Raw genomic sequence first — 22357 nt, 5'->3', positions numbered from 1 at the left:
TAATGGCTTGGCATTTTTCAGCAGCAAGCCAAGAGTGAAAAACAGGTAGAGAGAAAATTTAGCAGAGAGAACAGACAGAGCAGGAGAGACACGGCTTTAAATCAAACCGCAGAGTTTTCTTTGTTTGTTCAGTTTGTTCTCAGGTTGAGGCAAAATATGCACTCTTTATTGTTTTATTGGCTTGTGCATTTTTCAGCAGCAAGCCAAAGAGTGAAAAACAGGTAGAGAGAAAATTTAGCAGAGAGAACAGACAGAGCAGGAGAGACACGGCTTTAAATCAAACCGCAATAAGATTCTTGGTTTGGCAAAATTTCTCACAAACCACAGGGTGAAATACAGATGGAAAGAAGGCAGAGACAACAGGTGGAGTAGGACAGAAGATAGAGGGGTTGGGGGGTTGGGATGTGAGATAGAAGACTGGAGATCTGGTCCTTGTTCTTCTTCTGCACACTGTGAACAAAAAACAAGAAAAAAAAATAATTTTAATAAAATTATATCACATGGTAATTGTATGAACTAATTGTGACTACTGAAAAAGGACAAAACAAATATTCAAGCTAAACTGTTGTCGGCTGCCATGTGCAAAAAGTTGCACAATTTGGCACTTTTTAAAAGAATAAATATTTAATTAAATTCAGCAATAATATTTTTAAATACAAATATGATTGAGTGAATTGTTAACTAATCACATGTAATGTGCAAAAATGTACAAAAAAAATATTTTAGCCCAATTGTTAAGCTGAACTTATGTGTATTTATTATAAAAATGTGTTTAAAAGGTCTAGCACAAAGTTTGAACCCATCACTTTAAAGCTTATATTAGTCAGACTCTTTTTTTTTTATTTTGGTGTACTTCTCTAACAGTATGTGCACACCTACCAGGCAAAGCACAGATGTGAGTCAAGTTCCTGAAAGTGTAAGACGAGAAATAACATGTTAGTTGTCTGTACAGTGTTATCAGACTAACAAAAAAACAAAGCCCACACGACATGATACACTGAACTTATAGTCAGCAGGGTAATTATAGAGTAATATAGCACACCAGCTGATACAGCAGCCATTTTATAATTCAAACTAATTAACTGAAGTATTTATTTAAGTACTTATATAAGGCTACTGTTAGACTGTTACTAGCCTTAGCATCGCTAGCAGGAATGCTAGCGTTAGCACTTCAGTTAGTGTTAGCACTGCTGGTAGAACTAGCACTCTTACTGTTAAAACTGAGGCACAATGGCAATAATAAAGCTCATTTGTTACTTTTGTCTCACTGACCGCCAATAAATATCACAGGAATATCACAGGAATATTCTTTTTGTCAGTTAAAAACTGCTAAGGCTACTGTTGGCACTATAGCTAGCGTTAGCATTGATGCTAGCATTAGCATCGAAGCTAGCATTAGCACTGCTACTAACAGCAAAAGTCATGAAGTACTCTTACTGTTAAAACTGAGGCACAATGGCAATAATAAATCTCATTTGTTACTTTTGTCTCACTGACCGCCAATAAATATCACAGGAATATCACAGGAATATTCTTTTTGTCAGTTAACAACTGCTAAGGCTAGTGTTAGCACTATAGCTAGCATTAGCATTGAAGCTAGCGTTAGCATTGAAGCTAGCGTTAGCATTCCTGCTACTAACAGCAAAAGTCATGAAGTACTCTTACTGTTAAAACTGAGGCACAATGGCAATAATAAATCTCATTTGTTACTTTTGTCTCACTGACCGCCAATAAATATCACAGGAATATCACAGGAATATTCTTTTTGTCAGTTAACAACTGCTAAGGCTAGTGTTAGCACTATAGCTAGCATTAGCACTGCTGCTAACAGCAAAAGTCATAAACCTATATAAATGGTAGCAAAGGTTATTCTTTTTTTGCTTTCTTTATTCTTTGAACTCTGTTGAACTTTAAAAAGACTTGATATGTGAGTTTAAATGTCAAACATGTATTTTTACCATCATAAAATTAAAACAGTGCTGTACTGAATGTATTGTACTTACCACAGCAGAGAGCAAAGCGGAATGACAACCGTTGGTGTAGTGATTAGTTAAAGACCGATGAGGCGTTCAGGTGGTGCTTGGAAATTTGAGCATCAGTTTGAACATCAATAATGAGCATATATATTTCTCTGTCATAGAGAGACAGAGAAAAAAATACACAAGACTCACCAGCATACAAATTGGTACTTTTTCTCTTTATGTCACTCATTCGCTTATACTCAGGAAAGAGGGCAACTGGCATTAAATGAGCAAATAAAAAGTCATCATCTTGAACTGTTTTATGGATTTTATTTTAAGACTACTTTGAGCGTATTTGTGGGGAGATAAACTATACAGACTAAAAACAGAGACATTAAATGAGATTAGATTATTTAAAATGTGGGAAAATACACTACAGACAGGTAGATGCTGTGAGCTTTAATTATCCAGTCAGAAAAGATTATTTTAAAGTCATCAACTGACTCAAACTGCCCAGATCTGAAAAACCTGTGTGGAGAAGACAAGTCCACCAATACACAATCAACTTGAATTTAACAGGGCAATAATTCAGGCCTCTATTCAGTTAGCCTATACTAACTACTGACATACTGTTAATCTGTGGCAAAAGCCTGTCAAACCTGTCTTATTGTACCTATTGAAAAAGTTAATCTTACTACAACTGCTTAGATATAACACACATTTTTGATTTAATCTTGGCAGAGAGAGAGAGAGCTCGTTAAGCAGGCAGGTGTGAGCCTGGTTGCTATAGTGACTGCACCCAATGGCTCCATACACACGACACAGACATGCACCTCACTTTTGCTGCTTAAAATGAACAGAAAAGTCAGGCCCAAACAAATCGTTCCCATATGAAAAGTACAAGTCGTATTGACGAAATTCTTTCACCGTGAGCGACAGCAGCTTCTAGTCTACTGAATTCTCAGTTTTCATGCCTGTGGAGTTTATTATATGGACGTGGTGACAGTGGAAAGACACCATGCGGTTCTGATTTTCAAACGAACCTTCTGAGCCATTTTAACATTAGAGTCTATGGAAGAGTTGGAGGGAGGAGGCTGTGCATTGGTGACATTTACGAAAGAACCATAACACCTAGTACAATAGTAAACACATTGGATGAAAGAGGACAGCGATGGCTACGTTTTGAGGGTAAAATCATACCTGTAGAGCAAACGCTGCGGACACAGCAGCAGTTTTAAAAAAGATTTTAAGATTAATTTTTTTGCTCCTCTCACTCTAGCAGTTGAGCTGTCTCACTCTAGCCCCAACATTCCGTCCCATACACACCCATTATAAACTCTGAAACGGGTGAAAAAACATCATGAAACTTAAACTGGAACTGAAGAAAAAGTATAATAGATATTGAAAAGATAAATACAAGTTGAATAGTTGAATGTCTTGTCTTCGTTTTAAAGTTTGAATGGTGGCTCTATGTCAATGTATGTGGAAGTAGATACAGTTTAAAGAGGAGGAAGTTGAATGAGAATTTGAAGGGTCTCCCCATTGAAATACATTATAAATTTTTGTTGAAAAAAGTTGAATAAAATTAAAAATATAAATGTTAAAAATGAGAAAAAATAGAAGCAATGTTGTCCAAAAGAATAGGAATCTAACGGTGTTTGAATGGTTTTTCTAAGTCGAACGGTTTTGAAGGAGTAGGCTTTCAAAAAACGTACGGAATAGATAATAATAACTAGAAAGTGCATTTTCTGAAGAAACTGCAGTGTGAATGCTTGAATCTGAATGTATGCACTGAAATGAATTAATTGCTGAATATTAAGCTAAAAATGTTGAATTAGCTGGAAAATAAAGAATTTTTAACCTGAAAACAAAAGTGCTGAACTTTTGAAAGCTGATGTTCACACAGAAGAAGTTGGAAAATAACTGAAAATGTTTAAAATTTTAATTAGAAAAAGATGAGTAATGACAAAAAGAAAATGTAGTCAGCAAACCTCTGAATGAATAACAAAAGTTCATATTCTTCTAATCACTTAAAGAGTGGAATTATGTTTTATAAATCTCTAATTCATAAAAAAAATAATAAAAATAAATGTAAAAACAAATTTGTTAAATTGAACTGAAAAGATGAACAAACATTCTGGAGAAAATACAAACTTTCATATACAGCATAATGTTTTTCAGACATATACACATATGTATATCATGTTTAATAGTACCGGTATTATATACATCAATTTGTTTTGTATGTCATAGAAAATAACATAAAAATCTTAAGTCATATTTTACAGCTTCTTTCTGAAAAGGACTAGTAGAATAAATAAAAATAACTAAATTAAATAAGTAAATAAAAATAATAAGCAACATATGAAATACATGAAAATTCCACTTTTAAAACCACAATCCTAAACCTTTAAACTGTGTTGGTTTCTTAGAACATGGCTGAACAACTGTTTCTATTGGTCTACTTAATCTACTGATCTGTCTACACATCTCTTTATTACTCATTCTTTTTTATGTTTTAATGTAAACAGAGTCCACACAGTGGTAAAAGAGAACTGTATAGAGACTTTTGAGTAAACTCAAATGAAAGCGTAAGGTGGTGACACAGTTTAACACATGCAAATAATCAAATAAAAACATTAGTCCTTTTTGTGAACATGGATAAATAAGTATCAATAGTTTACAGCATTGTTCAGCCATGCCGCTAAATGCTTTTTTACACAGTGTTTTAACCTGGGCTCAGACACAAAGTCCCAAATTTAGTTAGTCCCTGACTTTGAGTTGTGCTTATGACTAATTATTATACACAAGTCTTTATCTATCTGAACTCTAAGGACACAAATATGAAAAAACCTATACTTACCAGCTGATACTCCACACTACACACTAGGTGTGCCATGTGACCTGAAACTTTGGTACAAACTCATCATAATCATTCTGTTAACACTGTTTTTTAACACTGTTTGTGTTGCTGTTCAGCAGTTTAAAATGTTTTAGATTGGATTACATGGAATGAATTTGAATTTTCTTGGGGGGTTTTGTGTGTGTTTTGTTCTTAGCAGATTTTTTCTTCCATACTGTTGAATTCCAGTTACCACATTTCTGGTCATATGACATCCCGAGTGCCCACTTAAAAAATCCCTACAGTTAATTCAACATTAAAACAAAATAAAAATATGTTAAATAAATAAAGGTTTGCTCTGTGATGAAATACTAAATAAGCATACATTGTACAGAGCACTAACAATGAAAACAATCCTTTAGCCTGTTGATCAGAGAGAGGCAGTCATTGTATCCATTTAAAACCTGTAATCACAGAGCACAATGTTACTGTGAAACTATGAAGTCCCATATGATCCTCATCATGTCCAGTGACTTCAGAGTGGATCCTCCCTGTCATCCGGCCAGAGTTTGATGTGTGGCAAGCAGCACAGAAGCAGGATAGCTGAGGACTTTAAAAGAAGAGCAGAAAACAGCAACATATGTAGTTGTAAATGTAAATATCAGTGATACTTGTCTTGTCAAAGGGAATAAAATAATGAAAATGTTAACTTACACACTCATTTAGGGAGGATCTTGACACTGCACAGAGGAGGCACAGTCAGTCTGACAATGATGGTGATCTCCAGGGATGTTTTCCTGCAGCAACATTCCTGCCAACTGGCCGTATGATCCAGAGTAGTTGGTTTGTAGTGAACAGAAAGGTGTATATGTTAGGTAGTGTGCACTCAGAGCTGGTCCTAAGAAACAAACACATCCTGTAATAAACTGAATACCTGTAGTAGTGCTGCTGCAAATATAAAGCCCTTCTATCATGAGTGGTTTCAAAGGTGTTTTGGAGGCTCAGTCACAGAAACTGTGCAGTCTGTTCAGTCCTGAGTGTCTCAGCTCTGAAGGGGATGGATCACAGAGGGAAACACCTGAGTACAGACATTACAATACACTCTAACACTCCTAAGGTCAAGTGAAAACACAATTTAAACAGTTTACAAAGAATGAACACATGTTTTCATGGAAATTATGTCATTAACCCTTTTTGTTGTGAGTAAATCTCACCGACTGCTTGTGGGACAAGCTAGAAGGAGGACTTATCACAGAATGTCTCCTGTGCTCCAGATGTGAAGTCTCACGCTCTGATCGTACGGTGATGAAGATGGTGATGATGAAGCCTCTCTGTTCTTTGGCATTACAGTTTCTGGCTGCTATGTGCCTCACACTGTTGGATCTTACATGTGAAGATTGGAGAAGACACAGGAGGACTGTGTCTCTCTTAAAAAAAAAAAGGAAAAAAAAAGGAAACCTAACCCCCCCCCCCCCCCCCCCCCCCCCCACACACACACACACACACACACGTACACACTCAACTCCCCAACCTCACACTGTCCATTGTCTATACAAATGTAGGGTATCAGCTGGTAACAGAAAGCAAGTGTAACATATGTGCTACATATGTAACACTGCTGAAACATTTCTGGACAGAAATGTGCAGTTATCAACCCAGACCCACCCTGATGATTACACTGGCCGAAACATGATAAAAGCTCATAAAAATGTATGTTTTATAGAATAATTGGTCCAAAAATATAATCGTATACTTTTGAAAAAGTTTAAAGTTTATAACAAACCAAATAATAACATTTTTGTAAATAGTATTTCAAAATAAAGTGGCTTAACTGTCATTATTGCTGTAATTAGGTTTGTTTGTTTTTTAAAAAGCAACCTTTAGTCATTGTTGTTCTCTCAGAAACAATGAAGAAGCTGTTGAACATTTATGTGTTGTGTAGGCAATCCTCTGGTCCACCCTCCCTCCCTCCCAGCCACAGTGAGACTGGGGCAGCCTGGCAGGATGTTGAAGCCTGGCTGCAGAGAGGATATGCCTACACTGTTCGTTTTAAACTGCTATATTTGATTTTTCTGACATTTATAGGTTACTGTTAGTGAATTTTAGATTTTCTGTAATAAATAAAATTGTCATCTTTTACTGATATCATTACTTAATTCATGTAATTGTATTTTATGTAAACAATTCAAACATTATACTGCAATGCAGGGCGTCAACTTTTAAATATCGCTCTACTTTATGTCTGTGAAGGTTCTCAGTCATCCAGGTCATCGTAGTCAAAGGAGCTTGCAAAGAAAAGCGTCTGGATTTCTTTCTGGAGTTCAAGTATCGCTCTACTTTCTTAAGTCATTCAAAAATATAGATATTACTTACTGTATTCAAAGATCTAGATCATGAATCATCACAGGACAATACACAGTATACTGGGTCATGGTAACTATGGTATGTCTTCATGACTCCAGAATGGAGACATCGATCTGACTGAGAAATGAAAATTAGGTCAAGCAGTGTGTTCTTCTCTGTGGTAGGGGCAGTGATGACCTGTGCGTATCCCCTAGACTCAAACAGCTCCAGGATTGGTTTGTTTGCACTGGATAAAACATTCTCATTAAAATCACCACAAACTATGATGGGATGACAGTCCATGATCTCCAATGAGTCTAATAGGCTTACCAGGTTTTTCAGGAATGGCCTCAGAGTGTAGTCTGGAGGTCTGTATACAACTGCAATCAGAGCACTGACTGGTGCTTCAACCTTTAAAGCCAGAAATTCAAGGTCAGTTACATTATGGATGTACTGTTTTTCATGCACTTGAATGTCACTTTTCACATAAACAGCAACTCCACCACCACTTCTGTTTGCCATCTGGGGAAAGTTTGTGTAGGACAGGTGTCTGTTGCGTTTGAACAAATTGTAATTTTCCAAGTGGAGACTCTCTGCGACAAAAGAGCCCCGCAGGTGTGTTTCTGTTAGGCACAAAACATCTGCTAGACACAATTCATGGTGACTTTTGATGTCATTAATGTGAGCTGGCAGTCCCTCTGTATTATGATGAACAATGGTGAAAACCTCTGACCTGCTCAGTGTTTGCCTCACGTGTAGAAGAGGCATCATGTCATCAAGGTTGGCTTGTCTCATGTTCTCAAGCGCTGCAGTGATTTCTGGGTTGGTGAATATTTTTTTCTCTTCCATATCAAGAAGATACAGTCCACTGAGAGACGTCACTCTACTGACAGCTACGTAGGCCATGCCGGGCTCAAAAATGCTCTTAAGAGAGACAACAGCTGATGTAGTTGTCATACCCTGTACCTTATGTATTGTACATGCAAAGGCCAGCTTCACTGGGAACTGTCTTCGTACCACTCCTTTCTGCTTCAGATTCTCCTCTGCTCTCTCAATGTACACCATGTCGTCTGCTGGTGTGCGGTTATTCTTTCCAGATGTCTCATTATCCATTTTAAGTCCAAGCTTGATGATGTGTTGGTCGTTTTCAGAGTGAACTACTCTAAGTAGTATTCCAAAAGCTCCATTAACCAAACCATTTTGTATGTCAATGTTTCTGGTGAGCATGACACGAGCTCCTTCTGCAACTTTCAGTGTGTCTGGTAACTCGTTTTTACCTCCTTTCAATGGTCTGTCTTGAAGTGCCATTCTGCCAGTTCTAGGATCTTTTCTATAATCATCTGCATGGATGTCAATGATATGAGTGTGGAGCAGAGCCAGTGTTGCAGAGTTGTGTGCATCCACTTCTTTATTAGTTGCAAAAATGTGCAACGCATCAGTTGGACAAAGGGCTGGTTCAGTTATGGCCTGTGACAACAAATTTCTATCTGCTTCGCAAAGCTCATCCAACTTTCCTTTCACACGAATTCTGTTCAGCATCTCTGCAAAGACAACATCATCTTTCTGACGCATAATCTCAGTCAGAGTGATCATCTGAAAATGCTCCCGCCACAGGTCGATCTCGGACGGGTCGTGCACACAGAGAGGTTTAGACTGTCGCACTGGGGGTAGCTGATAGAAGTCTCCGACAGCAATGACTGACATGCCTCCAAAGGGTCTCCGAGTCCCTTTGATCTGTTTGAGTCTTGCATCTACATATGCAAACAGATGTCTTGACACCATAGACACTTCGTCAATGACGATTATTTCAGCATTCAAAAGTTCTGATCTGACTTCATCCAGCTGATTGCCAAGTCCCTGAATGGGAGGTTTTAAGCTTCTAGGCAGCTTGAGAAGAGAATGCAGTGTTGTTCCAGAAATGTTAAAAGCTGCAGTCCCAGTGAAAGCAGTTAACAGGACAGTGGGTTTTGATATGTCAACGTCATCTGCATATCTGGGCACTTTGCTCAGTATCTTAGATGCTTCTGAGTAGATGCATTTGATAAGATGTGATTTTCCTGTTCCAGCACCACCATTAATATAAAAGAAAAACTGCTCTGGATTTAGAGCACAGACTCTTTTAATGCACCAGTCTCTAACTGCATAAAATATGCAGGCTTGCTTCTTATTCAGATTTTGAAACATCTGACGTAACAATGTGGGATCAATAGCAGGGGGTTCCCTGATGGCTCTGACTTCTGTTGAAGCATCAGCCTGACGGCTGTAGTCGGGCACATCTTCCTGTTCATTTTCATTGTCTCGCTCTCTTTCTTGTTCGACAAGTGGCAACCTTACGAGATCTGATTCAGGTGCCAGATTACACCATTCGTCAGTCACACCTCTGTTCTGCTCATATTCCTCAACAGCGCTCTCGATCTCCTCACTGTTTTTCTCATATTTTTCTCTGTTTCTTTTGACAATGTGTTGCACGTACTCAAGACGGTCAGTACCTGGCAGCTGTACACAGCCAGCACCATAGAAAGCCTGATAGGTTGGCAACGATGGTGTTTTCAGTTCGTGGTCTGAACGATGAGGAAGGTACAGTTTAAGCAGTCTTCCGTAATATTGCTCTGGATGTTTTTCTTGTGAGCAGCGGTGAAATCTGATGATAGCAGGCTTATCATTTTTGCGCCTTTGCACAAACCCCATCTCATTGAGAAGGGGCAAAACATCTTTACCTTTTTTCTGTTGGCCATAGACAATCCTGCAAGTAGCAGCAAAGTCTGCCATGCACATCTCCTCATACTCTGGTGTTTCAGGTCTGGCTTTGTATTTGTCATTCAAAGATGTCATCCAAACATTGGAAGACTCAGGTGTTGTGTTGTCCAGAACTGACAGGGGACGACTCATTTTCACAGGATTATCATCAGTTGGAATGAATATTACAGCACGTGAGCATTGCTTCATGTGAAGACCACATGCACGAGCAACACACTCCTGTGCACTGATCTCTCGCTTCTTTGAATATGCCTGCATGACGGCTCTCATTTCATCGCACTCATTTACACTGTCTTTATGGGAGTTCTCAATGACAGTTTTCAGGTACTCAGATAGCCCGCCCTCTTTTTTTGATATATATTTCATTAAATAATTTGCAGCACCAAAAGCATCTAAAACAAAGCTTATGTCGATATTACTGTTCCAGGCTTCAAGCAGATGTGGATTATAGCCGTTTATCCAAGAGTCTTTTGGATCACGCTTTAGTATGATCGTACTCCTCATGTTCATTTTATTCAGGTATCTCTGATATTCTGCATGTGTCAACTTGCATCTTTCCAAGAGCTGCTCTAAACTCATGGAAGCAGTTTCAGGTTCATTCAGCAGCTGGTTCAGTGGTCTGAGCTTGTTCTTTGCCGTTTCTACTTCCAGTGCATCATCCTCACTGGGTCTTGTGATCATTGTCTCATTGCAGGGTGGTTTGGGAAAACCAAAACGGCACCCGGAGCTTAAACTCCTAAAGCACGTCTTTGTGTGGTTCTTACTGTGTTTTTGCACTTCTGTTACTTTCTTGTACAGTTCAGGTTGTTTATGTGGATCAGGCAGCTGAGCTGTGATGTATTTGTTTATAAAATCAACAACAGTTTGCTCATCATCCTCCTCAAACACAGGAGCACCTTCTACCCACAGGAGGCAGTGTATGTGTGGGCTTCCTCTGTGCTGAAACTCAACTCTGTAAAAGTAGTCAATGACTTTGCCAAGTGGCTCTGCGGGAGATAAGAGTAAATCTCTGAATAATGCTTCAACTCTCTTGTCAAACATGCGCATTGTTGTGACAGGATTGCTTCTCAGGATGTCACACTTCGCTGACCAGTCAAGTCCTTCAAAATTGACTTGTTCACCTTGCTGCCTTGTTATTGCCTCAATCACTTCAGGCCAGCGCATTTCAGCAGCTGAAAATGTGCAAAAGAACGTGGGAGTTCCCAACTGTCTGATCATGGCAAAAAGATCTCTTGTTGTTTTCTCCCAATAGGCTGGGGTTCCTCTCAGAGGCTGCATGAATCTCACTGCATCTTTATTTCGCACCAGTTTCTCCACCTCATGTTTATCTTGTAACATGCCTGAGGTTATTTTTCTACCATCTCTGGTCAGAGGCTTTGCCTTCCTTAACTGTACTGTCATGCTGGATGTAGCCAAGTGTATTTCAGTCACAAACTGTGCAAAGAATAAATAGTTTGTGTCTTTGGCAAAACGATCATCAATGCAGAAAAGTCTTGATTTGAAATACCCACTGGGGGATACTTTGATCAGCCTTCTTTCATCAAGTGTGTTTTGGCCTGTAGGAAACTGCACAGGGAAGGCCATGGCCTCCAGTTTAGGTGTTTTGAAAAAACTTATTGGATTGTTTCTCTCTGCAGGAGCAACAGAGTAGATTCCTTCACTGAAACATAATATCTCCTCAGCCACATCAGGGGGCTGCAAACAGGACTCGAGTGCAAAACCACCATTAGTCAGTCCATCTTCTTGCTCTGAATCATCTCTCATCTGTTCATGTGATTGTTCACCATCACAGGGTAACATGTCAATATCCTGTTCATTTTTATTTTGTGCTTCACTCAGTGCATTTTTCTCACAGCTGTCAATTTCCATTAAATCAGCCTCATCATAATCGTCCTCATTCATGTTTTCATCATCATCATCATCTTCATCAGGAAGTGTTGGGTCACACAGCTCAGGATCATCTCTGATGCTCACATCCTTATACTGTGGATGAATCTGCTTGAGTTTATGCAGTGCTTGCACAAGTTTAGACCAGCTTACAGTCTGAAACAGCTGATGACCTTTGTAAGACAAGCGTCTCTTCAGTTTTATTCTCATGACCTGAGAATTAATTCTTAATCGAGGCAACGCTTCAACAGTTTCCTGTACCTCTGATGGGACACAGACCACATTTCCTCTAATGGCTCTTTGTCTGCCTTTGGGAAGAGGAATAATCTTTGCAAATGGTATGCACTTGGCTATGAGATGTCTCTCCAGGATGTTGAGATCAGACAGTTCAGGTGGAATATCAGCAAGCTCCAGTTTATTGGCAACAGCAAGTGCTGGCATGGATCCATTTTTAAGATGATTGTGGCAGGTGTGACAAATCCACTCTCTCTTTCTCTCATCGGGAACATTGCACTGCTCATTTCTGCAGTTTTCATCACAAACATGAACAAACTTTCCTGTCAAACATGTTGCAGCCACATGTGGGTTTTTGACATAATTTGACCTTGTGCAGGGTCGTACTTGGTTTGGAAATGAAGCCTTCAAACAGACAGTACATGGGTATGATGGTCCAACTTTGATTTGTGATTTGAACACAGATATGGCCTCGTTGATTACACTGTTGTCACTCTCTTGGGTTTGTCTGTTCACCCATCTGTATTTCCTTTTTATTTTCATGGCACATCTCATGTTGTGCATAATCCTAAATGCAAGATTACTTTGATACCTGTCTCGCATTAGTTGTTTCATCAGTTGTCTCTGTCTCTCTCTGAATTCAAAGTTTTCTCGATACCTTTTAGTGATGTAGCTTTTTTTCTCCTCTCTGAAATCAGTATTCTCATAGTAACGTCTTTTTATATATTGTTTTTGTTTTTGTCTAACTTCAGCATTCTCACAGTAACGTCTTCTAACATACTGTTGTTGTTTCTGTCTGAATTCTGCATTCTCACAGTAACGTCTTTTAACATACTGTTGTTGTTTCTGTCTGAATTCTGCATTCTCACAGTAACGTCTTTTAACATACTGTTGTTGTTTCTGTCTGAATTCTGCATTCTCACAGTAACGTCTTTTAACATACTGTTGTTGTTTCTTTCTGAATTCAGCATTCGCATGGTAACATCTTTTCATATACTGTTGTTTTTTCTGTCTAACTTCAGGATTGTTTTTATATGCCTTGCTTGTGCAAGATTTTTTCTTTTCTTTGTAATCTTTATTTGAAGCATACTTTTGTCGTTCTTTCCTTTTTTGGTTTTCTTTTCTCTGATTTCTGGGTTTCTCTGATGCCATTAATCTTCTTTTCATTTTGTGCCTTTGTTGTTTATTAACTTTTTTCACTTTTTGTAAAACTATATCAGAAAGGTCACAGGCAGCAACATTGTTTATTGCAGCATTTGATTGACATGAAAAAACATCATTTGATGGAAGCAAATTTAATTCACTGCATAGTTCGTCAGTGGGTATATTAGGAGGTTCATTCTGATCTTCATATGATGTGAACTGAGTCATGTGGACTTCTTTTTGTTTCACCAGTGGCGTACAAATGGACATTTGACAAAAGATGTTCTCAGTCAGATCAGTGGTTGTGTTTCTCCTTGGAGTAGAGGAGTTTGCTTCATCAACAGTTGTATCAGAGTCAGTAGGTGCCACAGTAGTGGCAGCTGTTGGTCTGCAGACTGTGTCTGTGATACTATCACTCAGGTTGACTGTGCTCATACTGTAGAATTGCACAGGCTTCAGTTCATAGGTACAAGAAGGTGATATCTCCATCATTTCATAAGAATCTTGGAGCCTCTTAATCATGTCACTGAGGAGTGTGAATTTCAGCATCACAGCTGTACCACGATTACGTGACCATAGTGCTAGAGGAAGACCACTGGGTGTTCTGGGGTGTGGGTCAAAGAACCCATATTTGCCTGATGTGGATCTGAACACTGCAATACACAATCCACTCATAATCAGTAAGGCATACTGCACATCTGACAACAGGCAGCTCAGTCCTGCTTCTAAGCTGAGAAAGGTATCTACTGCCTCCTCTGGAGGTTCTTCAAATGTCCCATACCGGGAAAGCTGTGTCATGTTGATATGATACATAGACCTGCGAGCATCAACTTTGCCTGGCAGCTCATCGGTTGCCAAATGAATACTTTTGGGGAATCTTTTCTTGGCCTCTTTGTACATCACATCACCTTTATCCAAGACCAGATTAAGGTCAACTGTAGACATGTTTTCATTCTCATGAAGGAATCCAAGAAATGTGAGTGAGTTACATGTGCACTGCTTGTTTCTGGAGTCTCCATATTTAGGATGTGCCTGGCTGTGAGATGCACAGACATGTGTTACAGAGGGCTGGTTTTCAAAGTTCACTTTTTCTGCATGAGATGGTCCTGCCACATCACTGTGACGGCCTCTTTTCACAATATCAGCATAACCCACCTGTGGGGCACTTGAAACCTCATGTTGGTCTCTGTGGTTTACCAGATGTTCATTAAATTCATGCTGCAATCCAGTCTTCACAGCATCTGCATAGGATATCTGTTGTACATGTGCAGGAACATGTTGACCTGCCTGTTTGACACCATCAGCATTGGTCTTTGCAGACACAAAGTCTTCTGCAGAGCTCTGAGGAAAATCACACTCAGCTTGTTCACATGTTGGTACTTTTTGAAACTCATGGAACTTCTTCCAGCGTTGTTTTGCAGCTTGTGACTTTTTCTGCTTTTTTGGCATTTTTACACACCTTTAAGTGTTTCTGTTAGTCTTTAGAAAATGTATTTGAAAAATAAGAGTGGCACACAGCAGATGTTTTCTTTGTCTTTATATTTCAGTTTTTATTTCTCAGAAACAGATGTCTTTGTTTGTTTGACAGTTTGTTCGTCAGTCGAGAGAATAATATGCACTCTCTTTATTGGCTTGGCACAACTTAGCAGCAAGCCCAGAATGAAAAACAGGTAGAGAGAAACTTTAGAAGAGAGAACAGACAGAGCAGGAGAGACACGGCTGGGAAATCACAATCAAACCGTGAATTAGAGTTTTCTTTGTTTGTTCAGTTTGTTCTCAGGTAGAGGCAATATATGCACTCTTTATTGCTTTAATGGCTTGGCGTTTTTCAGCAGCAAGCCAAGAGTGAAAAACAGGTAGAGAGAAAATTTAGAAGAGAGAACAGACAGAGCAGGAGAGACACGGCTTTAAATCAAACCGCAGAGTTTTCTTTGTTTGTTCAGTTTGTTCATAGGTTGAGGCAAAATATGCACTCTTTATTGCTTTATTGGCTTGGCGTTTTTCAGCAGCAAGCCAAGAGTGAAAAACAGGTAGAGAGAAAATTTAGCAGAGAGAACAGACAGAGCAGGAGAGACACGGCTTTAAATCAAACCGCAAAAGGATTGTTGGTTTGGCAAAATTTCTCACAAACCACAGAGTGAAATACAGATGGAAAGAAGGCAGAGACAACAGGTGGAGCAGGACAGAGGATAGAGGGGTTGGGGGGTTGGGATGTGAGAGAGAAGACTGGAGATCTGGTCCTTGTTCTTCTTCTGCACACTGTGAACAAAAAACAAGAAAAAATAATAATTTTATTAAAATGATATCACATGGTAATTGTATAAACTAATTGTGACTACTGAAAAAGGACAAAATAAATATACTGCCGTCGGCTGCCACGTGCAAAAAGTTGCATAATTGGGCACTTTTTAAAAGAATAAATATTTAATTAAATTCAGCAATAATATTTTTAAATACAAATATGATTGAGTGAATTGTTAACTAATCACATGTAATGTGCAAAAATGTACGAAAAAAATATTTTAGCCCAATTGTTAAGCTGAACTTATGTGTATTTATTATAAAAATGTGTTTAAAAGGTCTAGCACAAAGTTTTAACCCATCACTTTAAAGCTTATATTAGTCAGACTCTTTTTTTTTTTATTTTGGTGTACTTCTCTAACAGTATGTGCACACCTACCAGGCAAAGCACAGATGTGAGTCAAGTTCCTGAAAGTGTAAGACGAGAAATAACATGTTAGTTGTCTGTACAGTGTTATCAGACTAACAAAAAAACAAAGCCCACACGACATGATACACTGAACTTATAGTCAGCAGGGTAATTATAGAGTAATATAGCACACCAGCTGATACAGCAGCCATTTTATAATTCAAACTAATTAACTGAAGTATTTATTTAAGTACTTATATAAGGCTACTGTTAGACTGTTACTAGCCTTAGCATCGCTGCTAACGCTAGCATTCCTGCTAGCGTTAGCACTTCAGTTAGTGTTAGCACTGCTGGTAGAACTAGCACTCTTACTGTTAAAACTGAGGCACAATGGCAATAATAAAGCTCATTTGTTACTTTTGTCTCACTGACCGCCAATAAATATCACAGGAATATCACAGGAATATTCTTTTTGTCAGTTAAAAACTGCTAAGGCTAGTGTTGGCACTATAGCTAGCCTTAGCATTGATGCTAGCATTAGCATCGAAGCTAGCATTAGCACTGCTACTAACAGCAAAAGTCATGAAGTACTCTTACTGTTAAAACTGAGGCACAATGGCAATAATAAATCTCATTTGTTACTTTTGTCTCACTGACCGCCAATAAATATCACAGGAATATCACAGGAATATTCTTTTTGTCAGTTAACAACTGCTAAGGCTAGTGTTAGCACTATAGCTAGCATTAGCATTGAAGCTAGCGTTAGCATTGAAGCTAGCGTTAGCATTCCTGCTACTAACAGCAAAAGTCATGAAGTACTCTTACTGTTAAAACTGAGCCACAATGGCAATAATAAAGCTCATTTGTTACTTTTGTCTCACTGACCGCCAATAAATATCACAGGAATATCACAAGAATATTCTTTTTGTCAGTTAACAACTGCTAAGGCTAGTGTTAGCACTATAGCTAGCATTAGCATTGAAGCTAGCGTTAGCACTGCTGCTAACAGCAAAAGTCATAAACCTATATAAATGGTAGCAAAGGTTATTCTTTTTTTGCTTTCTTTATTCTTTGAACTCTGTTGAACTTTAAAAAGACTTGATATGTGAGTTTAAATGTCAAACATGTATTTTTACCATCATAAAATTAAAACAGTGCTGTACTGAATGTATTGTACTTACCACAGCAGAGAGCAAAGCGGAATGACAACCGTTGGTGTAGTGATTAGTTAAAGACCGATGAGGCGTTCAGGTGGTGCTTGGAAATTTGAGCATCAGTTTGAACATCAATAATGAGCATATATATTTCTCTGTCATAGAGAGACAGAGAAAAAAATACACAAGACTCACCAGCATACAAATTGGTACTTTTTCTCTTTATGTCACTCATTCGCTTATACTCAGGAAAGAGGGCAACTGGCATTAAATGAGCAAATAAAAAGTCATCATCTTGAACTGTTTTATGGATTTTATTTTAAGACTACTTTGAGCGTATTTGTGGGGAGATAAACTATACAGACTAAAAACAGAGACATTAAATGAGATTAGATTATTTAAAATGTGGGAAAATACACTACAGACAGGTAGATGCTGTGAGCTTTAATTATCCAGTCAGAAAAGATTATTTTAAAGTCATCAACTGACTCAAACTGCCCAGATCTGAAAAACCTGTGTGGAGAAGACAAGTCCACCAATACACAATCAACTTGAATTTAACAGGGCAATAATTCAGGGCACTATTCAGTTAGCCTATACTAACTACTGACATACTGTTAATCTGTGGCAAAAGCCTGTCAAACCTGTCTTATTGTACCTATTGAAAAAGTTAATCTTACTACAACTGCTTAGATATAACACACATTTTTGATTTAATCTTGGCAGAGAGAGAGAGAGCTCGTTCAGCAGGCAGGTATGAGCCTGGTTGCTATAGTGACTGCACCCAATGGCTCCATACACACGACACAGACATGCACCTCACTTTTGCTGCTTAAAATGAACAGAAAAGTCAGGCCCAAACAAATCGTTCCCATATGAAAAGTACAAGTCGTATTGACGAAATTCTTTCACCGTGAGCGACAGCAGCTTCTAGTCTACTGAATTCTCAGTTTTCATGCCTGTGGAGTTTATTATATGGACGTGGTGACAGTGGAAAGACACCATGCTCTTCTGATTTTCAAACCAACCTTCTGAGCCATTTTAACATTAGAGTCTATGGAAGAGTTGGAGGGAGGAGGCTGTGCATTGGTGACATTTACGAAAGAACCATAACACCTAGGACAATAGTAAACACATTGGATGAAAGAGGACAGCGATGGCTACGTTTTGAGGGTAAAATCATACCTGTAGAGCAAACGCTGCGGACACAGCAGCAGTTTTAAAAAAGATTTTAAGATTAATTTTTTTGCTCCTCTCACTCTAGCAGTTGAGCTGTCTCACTCTAGCCCCAACATTCCGTCCCATACACACCCATTATAAACTTTGAAACGGGTGAAAAAACATCATGAAACTTAAACTGGAACTGAAGAAAAAGTATAATAGATATTGAAAAGATAAATACAAGTTGAATAGTTGAATGTCTTGTCTTCGTTTTAAAGTTTGAATGGTGGCTCTATGTCAATGTATGTGGAAGTAGATACAGTTTAAAGAGGAGGAAGTTGAATGAGAATTTGAAGGGTCTCCCCATTGAAATACATTATAAATTTTTGTTGAAAAAAGTTGAATAAAATTAAAAATATAAATGTTAAAAATGAGAAAAATAGAAGCAATGTTGTCCAAAAGAATAGGAATCTAACGGTGTTTGAATGGTTTTTCTAAGTTGAACGGTTTTGAAGGAGATAGATTACAAAAAACGTACGGAATACAGAATAATAATAAAATAGAATAAAGATTAGAAGAACAATACTGTGAATGCTTTTCAAGCATTCACACTAATAACTAGAAAGTGCATTTTCTGAAGAAACTGCAGTGTGAATGCTTGAATCTGAATGTATGCACTGAAATGAATTAATTGCTGAATTTTGAGTTAAAAATATTGAATGAGATTAAAAAACAACAACAAAAAAAAAACGAATTTAACCTGAAAACAAAGGTGCTGAACTGCTAAAAGCTGAAGGTTACACAGAAGAAGGAGTTGGAAAAAAACTGAAAATGTTTTAAATGTAAATTAGAAAACCCTAAGAAATGAGAAAAGAACATTTAGAGTCAGAAAACATCTGAATGAATATCAAAAGGTCATATTCTTTGAATCACTGAATGACTAAAATGTGATCCCTCCACTTTGATCCACACAGTTTAAAAAGTTTAAATGCCTGAGCTTTGAAAGATACGGTGTTGGAAAGAGAACAATAATGGCGACAATTTGAGGGTAAAATGATGGCTGTAACACTGTGGACACAGCAGCAGTTGAAAGAGAAGTGCTTAAGATGGATCTTGGTACAGTGGCAGGCAGAGCTCGTTAAGCAGGCAGGTGTGAGCCTGGTTGCTATAGTGACCGCACCCAATGGCTCCATACACACGTACACAGACATGCGCCTCACTTTTGCTGCTTAAAATGAACAGAAAAGTCAGGCCCAAACAAATTCTTCCCAAATGAAAAGTACATGTCGTATTGACAAAATTCTTTCACCGTGAGCGACAGCCATGTCTAGTCTACCTAATTCTCAGTTTTCATGCCTGTGGAGTTTATTATATGGACGTGGTGACAGTGTAAAGACACCATGCTCTTCTGATTTTCAAACGAACCTTCTGAGCCATTTTAACATTAGAGTCTATGGAAGAGTTGGAGGGAGGAGGCTGTGCATTGGTGACATTTATGAAAGAACCATAACACCTAGTACAATAGTAAACACATTGGATGAAAGAGGACAGCCATGGCTACGTTTTGAGGGTAAAATCATACCTGTAGAGCAAACGCTGTGGACACAGCAGCAGTTTTAAAAAAGATTTTAAGATTAATTTTTTTGCTCCTCTCACTCTAGCAGTTGAGCTGTCTCACTCTAGCCCCAACATTCCGTCCCATACACACCCATTATAAACTCTGAAACGGGTGAAAAAACATCATGAAACTTAAACTGGAACTGAAGAAAAAGTATAATAGATATTGAAAAGATAAATACAAGTTGAATAGTTGAATGTCTTGTCTTCGTTTTAAAGTTTGAATGGTGGCTCTATGTCAATGTATGTGGAAGTAGTAAGAGTTTAAAAATGAGTAAGTTGAATGAGGATTTGAAGGGTCTCCCCATTGAAATACATTATAAATTTTTGTTGAATAAAGTTGAATAAAATTAAAAATATAAATGTTAAAAATATGAAAAATAGAAGCAGTGTTGTCCAAAAGAATAGGAATCTAACGGTGTTTGAATGGTTTTTCTAAGTTGAACGGTTTTGAAGTTATAGGATTACAAAAAACGTACGGAATAGATAATAATAATAAACTAGAAAGTGCATTTTCTGAAGAAACTGCAGTGTGAATGCTTGAATCTGAATGTATGCATTGAAATGAAATAATTACTGAATTTAAGTTAAAAATTTTGAATGAGATTAAAAAAAAAACCCCCGAATTTAACCTGAAAACAAAAGTGCTGAACTGCTAAAAGCTGAAGGTTACACAGAAGAAGAAGTTGGAAAAAAGCTGAAAATGTTTTAATTGTAAATTAGAAAAACCTAAGAAATGAGAAAAGAACATTTAGAGTCAGAAAACATCTGAAAGAATATTAAAAGGTCATATTCTTTGAATCACTGAATGACTAAAATGTGATCCCTCCACTTGGATCCACACAGTTTAAAAAGTTTAAATGTCTGAGCTTTGAAAGACAAGATGTTGGAAAGAGAACAACGATGGCGACGTTTTGAGGGTAAAATGATGGCTTTAACACTGTGGACACAGCAGCAGTTGAAAGAGAAGTGTTTAAGATTAATCTTGGTACAGTGGCAGGCAGAGCTCGTTAAGCAGGCAGGTGTGAGCCTGGTTGCTATAGTGACCGCACCCAATGGCTCCATACACACGTACACAGACATGCGCCTCACTTTTGCTGCTTAAAATGAACAGAAAAGTCAGGCCGAAACAAATCGTTCCCAAATGAAAAGTAAAAGTCGTACTGACAAAATTCTTTCACCGTGAGCGACAGCCATGTCTAGTCTACCAAATTCTCAGTTTTCATGCCTGTGGAGTTTATTATATGGACGTGGTGACAGTGTAAAGACACCATGCTCTTCTGATTTTCAAACGAACCTTCTGAGCCATTTTAACATTAGAGTCTATGGAAGAGTTGGAGGGAGGAGGCTGTGCATTGGTGACATTTATGAAAGAACCGTAACACCTAGGACAATAGTAAACACATTGGATGAAAGAGGACAGCCATGGCTACGTTTTGAGGGTAAAATCATACCTGTAGAGCAAACGCTGCGGACACAGCAGCAGTTTTAAAAAAGATTTTAAGATTAATTTTTTTGCTCCTCTCACTCTAGCAGTTGAGCTGTCTCACTCTAGCCCCAACATTCCGTCCCATACACACCCATTATAAATTTTGAAACGGGTGAAAAAACATCATGAAACTTAAACTGGAACTGAAGAAAAAGTATAATAGATATTGAAAAGATAAATACAAGTTGAATAGTTGAATGTCTTGTCTTCGTTTTAAAGTTTGAATGGTGGCTCTATGTCAATGTATGTGGAAGTAGTAAGAGTTTAAAAATGAGTAAGTTGAATGAGAATTTGAAGGGTCTCCCCATTGAAATACATGGGAAATTTTTGTTGAATAAAGTTGAATAAAATTAAAAATATAAATGTTAAAAATGAGAAAAATAGAAGCAATGTTGTCCAAAATAATAGGAATCTAACGATGTTTGAATGGTTTTTCTAAGTTGAACGGTTTTGAAGGAGTAGGCTTTCAAAAAACGTACGGAATAGATAATAATAAAATAGAATAATAATAATAAAGATTAGAAGAACAATACTGTGAATGCTTTTCAAGCATTCACACTAAATAGAATAATAATAATAAAGATTAGAAGAACAATACTGTGAATGCTTTTCAAGCATTCACACTAATAAAATATAATAATAAAGATTACAACAACAATACTGTGAATGCTTTTCAAGCATTCACACTAAATAGCATATAAAACACCAGCACTATTCAACTCTAGCTGAGCTCAGCACCCCGGTTTATTAGATTATGAGTGTTCACATACTTTAACCTGTGGCTGAGCTGAAATGCCAGTCTCAGCAACCAGCTACTTCATCGCTGAAAGCTACTGATTATCTTGGCGACAGATGTGATTCAGTAGATCGTTTAATCAGGATTTAATCTTTCCTATTTGGAGCACCTGTATCAAAAGAAGCGCCTCCTTATAATCATAGGTGGCACAGCTCAATCGATTCATCAATCAGTGAATTGAAACAGTTGAAGCAGTTCGTTGGTTAAATCAGAGGCAATAAATGTGAAGCAAAGAAACTGTATTAATCATATTCTGGTGACTCACTCATTCTTTATCCACTCAGCACACACATATTTATCGCACGCACACACGCTTGCGTTTT

General features: G+C 37.9%; 3 long non-coding RNA genes across 3 annotated transcripts; all 3 read right to left on the bottom strand.

Annotated features, from left to right (window-relative positions):
- Positions 1-344: 344 nt before the first annotated feature.
- On the bottom strand, positions 345-1812 carry LOC143418633 (uncharacterized). Its single transcript, XR_013098651.1, has 2 exons — positions 880-1812; positions 345-450 (listed from the first exon to the last, which is right to left on the bottom strand). It is a non-coding gene; the product is annotated as an uncharacterized LOC143418633 (long non-coding RNA).
- A 2073-nt stretch (positions 1813-3885) lies between these two features.
- Positions 3886-6230, bottom strand: LOC143418632 (uncharacterized). The gene is made up of 3 exons (XR_013098650.1): positions 5738-6230; positions 5518-5621; positions 3886-5413 (listed from the first exon to the last, which is right to left on the bottom strand). It is a non-coding gene; the product is annotated as an uncharacterized LOC143418632 (long non-coding RNA).
- An 8897-nt stretch (positions 6231-15127) lies between these two features.
- On the bottom strand, positions 15128-16325 carry LOC112434750 (uncharacterized). Its single transcript, XR_003024198.2, has 2 exons — positions 15848-16325; positions 15128-15426 (listed from the first exon to the last, which is right to left on the bottom strand). It is a non-coding gene; the product is annotated as an uncharacterized LOC112434750 (long non-coding RNA).
- Positions 16326-22357: the final 6032 nt, after the last annotated feature.

The sequence above is a fragment of the Maylandia zebra genome, linkage group LG5 (assembly GCF_041146795.1).
Source record: "Maylandia zebra isolate NMK-2024a linkage group LG5, Mzebra_GT3a, whole genome shotgun sequence".
In the NCBI taxonomy this organism is placed as follows: Eukaryota; Metazoa; Chordata; class Actinopteri; order Cichliformes; family Cichlidae; genus Maylandia; species Maylandia zebra.
The sequence above is the reverse complement of the archived record's forward strand: the minus strand, read 5'-3'. Positions and strand labels throughout refer to the sequence as shown.